The sequence below is a fragment of the Danio rerio genome, chromosome 2 (assembly GCF_049306965.1).
Source record: "Danio rerio strain Tuebingen ecotype United States chromosome 2, GRCz12tu, whole genome shotgun sequence".
Taxonomy (NCBI): domain Eukaryota; kingdom Metazoa; phylum Chordata; class Actinopteri; order Cypriniformes; family Danionidae; genus Danio; species Danio rerio.
The window spans coordinates 3,330,001-3,338,625 of NC_133177.1; the positions used below are offsets into that span (position 1 = coordinate 3,330,001).

Here is an 8,625-nt window from a genome sequence, read left to right on the forward strand (position 1 = left end):
AAGTTAAAACAAAATACATGCGTATGGAAAAACAATAACAATTCTCAAAACACATGCAAATAGAGAAACACACTGCAAATACATATATATTAGTCCTGTCAATCGATAAAAAAAATATATAATAATTAATCACACTTTTTTTTTGGAAAATGAATCGCGGTTAATCGCATTTAAAAGACCGAAACTTGTAATTTTGGCTATTCAAATGCACAATTAATGTAAGCGCAAGACAAAAACTATTTAAATTCAAAATATAATTGTTTGATAGAATTTTTGTTTAACTTGTAACACAGATTTCTTCATGTAAACAACATAAACCATCAAGATACCGCATGGCGAACAGAAAGAAAAACCTCTTTGATAAAAATTTGATGAACGCGATCATGCGTGTTCAATCTGAAGGGAGTCGCTCCCTGCGCAGTCCTGCAGGTGTTATATGTGTGTGTGCGTCCCACCAGTGCTGATATACAGCTATATCGCACTGCTACTCATGTGATATTGCGTTTATATAACAGTTCAATGGCACAATCTTGTATATAAGAAAGAAAATCAAACACGGAGAGTCTGAAACCCTTTTGTATTAGGAGCTACTTTCTTCCGCCATTCATTCACATCTGCAGCTGACGTCAGAATTCACAACGTCACTTTAGAGCTAGTGTATGAATGACTCTCTATAGCGTAATGGCTAAGGTGATGACAAAACAGCTGATTTTGCTCACATTTTAAGATTATAAGGCTGAACGTGACATGAAATGCCACCCATTTTCAGAGATATCTCTTTATAGTCTGTTACAATCTAAAGTACTTCTCTGTTGCCGTATTGTGACGTAATTATATATATTTTGATATACAGCCCTATCGCACTGCTACTCGTGTGATTCATTCAATTAATTTTCTTGTCGGCTTAGTCCCTTTATTAATCCGGGGTCGCCACAGTGGAATGAACCGCCAACTTATCCAGCACATTTTTACGCAGCGGATGCCCTTCTAGCTGCAACCCATCTCTGGGATCATCCACACACACATTCATACAGTACGGACAATTTAGCCTACCCAATTCACCTGCACCTCATGTCTTTGGACTGTGGGGGAAACCAGAGCACCCGGAGGAAACCCACGCGAAGGCAAGGAGAACATGCAAGCTCCACACAGAAACGCCAACTGAGCCGAGGTTCGACCCAGCGACCTTCTTGCTGTGAGGCGACAGCACTACCTACTGCGCCTCTGCCTCGCCTACTAGTGTGATATTGCTCATATATATATTAGTGCTGTCAAAATTAGTGCATTAACGCATGCGATTAATTTGAAATATTTAACGCGTTTGCAAATTCTCAAAACACATGCAAATAGAGAAACACACTGCAAATACATATATATTAGTCCTGTCAATCGATAAAAAAATAACGAATTAATTACACTTTTTTTGAAAATGAATCGCGGTTAATCGCATTTAAAAGACCGAAACTTGTAATTTTTGCTATTCAAATGCACAATTAATGTAAGCGCTATTTAAATAGCGCTATCTAAACTATTTAAATTCAAAATATAATTGTTTAATAGAATTTTTGTTTAACTTGTAACACAGATTTCTTCATGTAAACAACATAGCCACAATAAACCATCAAGATACCGCATGGCGAACGGAAAGAAAAACCTCCACATTTCGTGACTAGGTGGTCCTTCAAGATAATCAAATCGCTGCTTACATGGTAGACTTTTAATAAGAGTATTATCTTAAACATATCAAAATCAGAGAATTGTAGCTCCTAATACAAAAGGGTTTCAGACTCTCCGTGTTTGATTTTCTTTCTTATATACAAGATTGTGCCGTTGAACTGTTGTATAAACGCAATATCACACGAGTAGCAATGCCTTATGGCTGTATATCAGCACTGGTGGGACGCTCGCCTCCCACCAGTGCTGATATACAGCCATATCGCACCGCTACTCGTGTGATATTGCTCATATATATATATATATATATATATATATATATATATATATATATATATATATATATATATATATATATGTATATTAGTGCTGTAATTAGTAGTATTGGTATTAGTAGTAATTTGAAATATATAACGCGTTAAAAAAATGTATGCAAAAGACCAAGGAAGCACTTTTTGAAGGCAAGTTTCAGTATAAAACGATTACTGTCGCATCACCAGACTCTCCAAAGTTTCATGCAATTTCGTGTGCTTCATTTTTAACTTTCGACTTCTGTTTTAATGTAATTTGATACCGCATGGCGAACGGAAAGAAAAACCTCCACATTTCGTGACTCGGTGGTCCTTCAAGATAATCAAATCGCTGCTTACATGGTAGACTTTTAATAAGAGTATTATCTTAAACATATTAAAATCGGAGAATTGGTGTCTTATGTAAATGTACTTAGAAAGTGTCAGGTGAAGTCGCGAGCTGTCAGAGACGTTCCAATGCCTTTCAGCATGAGCCCTCCAATGTTTCAGTAAGTTTGAAGTGTTTCCTCCTTAAACGCATTGAAAGCGTCTGCTTCGCGTTGATGTGTCAGAATCCTTGTGAAATACAGCCATACTTTAGAACGCTTAGTTTAAGCAAATTTGATGAACGCGATCATGCGTGATCAATCTGAAGGGAGTCGCTCCCTGCGCAGTCCTGCAGGTGTTATATGTGTGTGTGTGTTTTTCGTTGTGCGAAACGTCGGCTGGCTTGGTAAGGACTAGAACCAGTGACGTTCTTGCTGTGAGGCAACAGTGCTAAACACTGGGCCACCCATCTAGAAAAGGAGGAGGAGTGGAAGGGGGGATACTTCAAAACGAAGATGGCTGTGATATGGAACTGAGGGTATTTATAGCTGCTTAGGAATCGTCTGATTGGTGAATCATAAATTGAATAATGCAGGACCAGCTGCAAGCAATCATAAGCACAGGATCATCTCGAAATCAGTTTATAAACAAACTTCACTTAAATTTAACAGATTTAAATAGAAAATAAACAACCACTTTCTAAATACTGGAATCCTACATGTCAGAAGTCAGAGGGAATTTCGATTTCTCAACTGGTGACCTCTATAATCAGAAACACTGCTGCAGACCAGTATGAGCACTTGACCCTTGTTAATGTAAAACCATAATGTAACATGGTGAAAGGTGAATATAAGACATGAAGTTATAACTGGGAGTTTCCCCACGTAAACTGAAACCTCTAGGCCCCTTGTTGATACTTTAAATTTAAACTAACCTTCTTTCTTTCTTTCTTTCTTTCTTTCTTTCTTTCTTTCTTTCTTTCTTTCTTTCTTCCCTCCCTCCCTTCTTTCCTTCCTTCCTTTTTTTCCTTCCCTCCCTCCCTCCCTCCCTCTCTCCCTCCCTCATTCCCTCCTTTCTTTCTTTCTTTCTTTCTTTCTTTCTTTCTTTCTTTCTTTCTTTCTTTCTTTCTTTCTTTCTTTCTTTCTTTCTTTCTTTCTTTCTTTCTTCCTTCCTTTCTTCCTTCCTTCCCTCCATTCTTTCTTTCTTCCTTCCTTCCCTCCCTCACTCTCTCTTCTTTCTTCCTTCCTTCCTTCCCTCCCTCCCTTCTTTCCTTCCTTCCTTTCTTCCTTACCTCCCTCCCTCCCTCCTTCCCTCCTTTCTTTCTTTCTTTCTTTCTTTCTTCCTTCCTTCCTTCCTTCCTTCTTTCCTTCCTTCCCTCCCTCCATCCCTCCCTCCCTCCCTCCTTCCCTCCCTCCTTTCTTTCTTTCTTTCTTTCTTCCTTCCTTCCTTCCTTCCCTCCTTCCCTCCCTCCCTCCCTCCCTCCCTCATTTGTTTGTTTGTTTGTTTCTTTCTTTCTTTCTTTCTTTCTTTCTTTCTTTCTTTCTTTCTTTCTTTCTTTCTTTCTTTCTTTCTTTCTTTCTTCCTTCCTTCCTTCCTTCCTTTCTTCCTTCCTTCCCTCCCTCCCTCCCTCCCTCCTTTCTTCGTTTCTTTCTTTGTTTGTTTGTTTGTTTGTTACTTACTTTCTTTCTTTCTTTCTTTCTTTCTTTCTTTCTTTCTTTCTTTCTTTCGTAAATATCAAACATCTATTATTTTGTGTGCATTATTTCAAATTTCAATTATTATTTAAAGGCAAAGTTTAACAAAAACTGAAATTTCTGTCATCATTTACTCCCCCTTGCCTTGTTCCAGATTAGTTTGACGTTCTGTCTTCAGTTGAACACACAAGAAGATATTTTAAAGAATGCTGGAAATCTGTAACCATTGATTTCTGGTATTTGTTTTTCCTACTGTGCAAGTCAATGGTTACAGGTTTCCAACACCCTTCAAAAGATCTTCCTTAGTGTTACAAATAATAAATAAACTCATAAAGGTTTAAAACCACCCGGGGGTAAGTAAATAGTGAGTAAATATTCAATTTACCGGGAGGAAACCCACACGAACACGGGGAGAACATGCAAACTACACACAGAAATGCCAACTGACCCAGCCGGGACTCAAACCAGGGACTTTCTTGTTGTGAGGTGACAGTGCTAACCACTCAGCCACCCTCCATGTTTTTCCCGGTTTTTAAATGTACGTGTAAGTGTATCCTTCACCCTCAAGCGCTTTAAGCACAGCTTTCACTTTTTCAGAGGGTAACAGAGGGACCTTGTGTCAACATCAGGGGGCTTTCATGCGCCTGCTCTGACCTCAGCGAGACCATGATGTCATGTGGAGAAATGCAAAGTCAAGGTGGGATCCAGGAGCTCTGGTGTTCTGGGTGGGCCAAACCTCCACATCAGCTGCATGTCACTCAACATATCCCTCTTTCCAACTTCTACAACACCATCTGCACAGAGAGGCAGTTTAGCATTATATGAAAGTGCCAAACAATTCATATTGATAGCAACTAATGTAACATCAATCAACCAATCAATCAATCAATCAATCATAGAATCAATTCCTCAATCAATCAATCAGTCAACCAACCAACCAATAACTGATAGCCCTGCCCCAAAGAACTGATGGTCTCACCTTTAATGACTGATGACCCCTCCCTAAATAACTGATGGCCCCGCCCCAAAGAACTGATGGTCCTGCCCTAAATTACTGATATCTCCGACCCAAAGAAGTGATGGTCTTGCACTAGATGATTGATTAGCTTGCCCTAAATGATTGATAGCAACGCCCCATATAACTGATGGTCCGGCCCTAAATTGCTAATAGCTCTGCCCCAAAAAAGAGATAGTCTTGCCCTAAATGACTGATAAACCTGCCCTAAATGATTGATAGCACCGCCCCAAATAACTGATGGTCCCGCCCTAAATAGCTGATAGCTCCACCCCAAAGAACTGATGGCTCTTCCCTAAATGACTGATAACTCCACCCCAAAATAACTGATGGCCTCGCCCTAAATGACTGCTTGCTCCGCCCCAAAGACTTGATGGTTCCACCCTAAATGACAGATAGCTCTGCCCCAAAGAACTGATGGTCCTGCCCTAAATTACTGATAGCTTCAGCCCAAAGAACTGATGGTCCTTCTCTAAATGACTGATAGCTCCGCCCAAAGAACTGATGGCCCTCCCACAATGACTGATAACCCTGCCTTAAATGACTAACAACCCCTCCCTAAATGACTGATAGCCCCTCCCTAAATGACTGATAGCTCAACTCAAAATGACTGATGGTCCTTCCCTTAATGACTGATAACCATGCCCTAAATAATTGATAACCCCTCCCCAAATGTCTGATAGCTCCACCCCAAAAGACCTGATGGCCCTGCCCTAAATGACTGATAGGTCTGCCCTAAAGTACTAATAGTCCTGCCTTAAATTATTAATAGTCCCACCCTAAATGACTGATAGCCCTCCCCAAAAAACCGATGGCCCTGCCCTAAAAAAACGATAGCTCCGCCCCAAAAGAACTGATTGCCCCGCCCTAAATTACTGATAACCACGCCCTAAATAATTGATAACCCCTCCCCAAACGCCTGATAGCTCCACCCCAAAACACCTGATGGCCCTTCTCTAAATGACTGATAACCATGCCCTAAATAATTGATAACCCCTCCCCAAATGTCTGATAGCTCCACCCCAAAAGACCAGATGGCCCTGCTCTAAATGACTGATAGGTCTGCCCTAAAGTACTAATAGTCCTGCCTTAAATTATTAATAGTCCCACCCTAAATGACTGATAGCCCTCCCCAAAAAACCGATGGCCCTGCCCTAAAAAAACGATAGCTCTGCCCCAAAAGAACTGATTGCCCCGCCCTAAATGACTGATAACCACGCCCTAAATAATTGATAACCCCTCCCCAAACGCCTGATAGCTCCACCCCAAAACACCTGATGGCCCTGCCCTAAATTACTGATAGCTCCAGCCCAAAGAACTGATGATTGATCAGTTTGATTGATCAGAACTACATGATTGATATCCCTGCGTTAAATGACTGATAGCTCCGCCCCAAAATAACAGATGGCCCCGCCCTAAACTACAGATAGCTCCACCCCAAAGAACTGATGGCCTCGCCCTAAATGACTGCTAGCTCCGCCCCAAAGACTTGATGGTTCCACCCTAAATGACAGATAGCTCTGCCCCAAAGAACTGATGGTCCTGCCCTAAATTACTGATAGCTCCAGCCCAAAGAACTGATGGCCCCGCCCTACATGACTGATATCCTTGCGTTAAATGACTGATAGCTCCGCCCCAAAATAACAGATGGCCCCGCCCTAAACTACAGATAGCTCCACCCCAATGAACTGATGGCCCCGCCCTAAATGACTGAAAGCCCTGCCCTAAATGCTTGATAGCACCTTCCCAAAGAACTGATGGCCCCGCCCTAAATAACTGATAGCTCCGCCCTAAATAACTGAACCAAGTCTGCAGCCAGACACTGTTGGTTTAAATGGCCAACAAGACAAGTTGAATTGAGTCCTAAAAAACAGACCACGTACTTAGTCAGTTTATAATGTTTTACAACCCTGTTTTATTTCTCATGACTCACAAGGTTGAACTAATAATTTCCCAAAGACAACATGAGTACATTTCAGTCTTTGCCTCTTCGCAAACAGCAGGAATAAAATTCATTCATTTTCCAAGGGTTGCCGGTCTTAATGTTTAAAAACAGAAAGTCATACGCATCCTGTCTTATATCACCCACAGCTGAGAACTGAGTCCCATCCCATCAGTCCGCTCAATCTCACTTTCCCTCACAGCAGGTGTACAGTCACGCAGTATATTTCATATTCCTGTTTCATAAGGTGCTGACTCACCGCCTGGAACATCCAGAGGAAGAAAAAAAAATGTCCGTTTGGGTCTGTCTCGGGACTGTGGCGTAGGAAATGTGAAGAAATGAAAAATCCTGCAAGCAGGCAAATGCATTAAGAGGATGATTTAGTTCTTCAAGGTTACAGCATCGGAAAAGAAGCAGTTTTATGGTAGCAGCAGTTTACTTTAAAACACATATAAATACTCACTTTCCTTGTTAGCTGTAAAAACAGAGCTCTGTGGATGCAAACAAGGCACTTATAAATCTGCTCCGTGAAGGCCACCGTCAGGTTTATTTCCAACAGCAAACATATCAAACCAGACTGCAACTCAAAATGCAGAAGACCTGGATTTTAGTGTGCTTAACTACACGGTGCTTGATAGTGACCCTGAAGGACCAGCAATGATAAGCCTCGTCTAAAATGTAAATTAAAACCACTAGAGGTCAGCATTGTCTGAAACTATGATTATTGTGTTGCAGTTTAAAGGGATAGTTCACCCAAAATTTGAACATTTACTCACTATTTACTCTCCCTCAGATGGTTCCCAACATTTATGAGTTTCTATCTTCTGTTGAACACTAAAAGAAGATAGTTTGAAGAATGCTGAAAACCTGTAACCATTGACTTCCATGGTATTTGTTTGACCTACAATGGAAGTCAGCAGTTACAGGTTTTCAGCATTCATCAAAACTTCTTTTTTTGTGTTCAACAGAAAGAAACTTATACGTATTTTCATCTCTTTTGTGTTTGTTTATTAATTTAAGTAAACATTTGCATGAAACATCTACTTTCTGTATTATCATTTCAGTTATAAACATACATTTAGTGTCTGTCCCTATACGTTCTGGTCAACTCTGTACACCGGTTCACTCAAAAATGAAAACTGTGTCGTCATTTACTTTTCCTCAAGTGATTCCAAACATTTATGAGTTTCTTTCTTCTGTCAAACTCAAAAGAAGACATTTTGAAAAAAGGTTGGAAACCTGTAACCATTGACTTCCATAGTATTTGTTTGTCCCACAATGGAAGTCAATGGTTACAGGTTTTCAGCATTCTTCAAAACATCTTCTTTTGTGTTCAACAGAAGAAAGAAACGTATACGTGTTTGAAACCACTTGCGGGAGAGTAAATAGTAAGTAAATGTTTAATTTTGGGGTGAACTGTCCCTTTAAACTGCTATACAATAAGCATAGTTTGATTTCAGGACTGTTTCAACAATTTGACTATAAACAAGACAAGAAAAGCAGACTGTTACAGCTTTTTACTGTTGAATATGTAGAGAATAATGAATAAAAGCATGCTAAAGTATGAAAACAAATGTTTCTATTTGTATTTAAGTAGATTTTGCCTTACAAATATAAACTTAAAGACTCCAACTAAACCTATTTCTGACTGTCATACATTAAACTTCAATTACCATCAAATAA

The 8,625-nt window shown here is 40.0% G+C and overlaps 1 long non-coding RNA gene across 1 annotated transcript; it reads right to left on the bottom strand.

Moving 5' to 3' along the window:
* Positions 1-3,711: 3,711 nt before the first annotated feature.
* LOC141377693 (uncharacterized) lies at positions 3,712-7,622 on the bottom strand. Its single transcript, XR_012390252.1, has 3 exons — positions 7,406-7,622; positions 7,202-7,290; positions 3,712-4,779 (listed from the first exon to the last, which is right to left on the bottom strand). It is a non-coding gene; the product is annotated as an uncharacterized lncRNA (long non-coding RNA).
* Between the last annotated feature and the right edge of the window lie 1,003 nt (positions 7,623-8,625).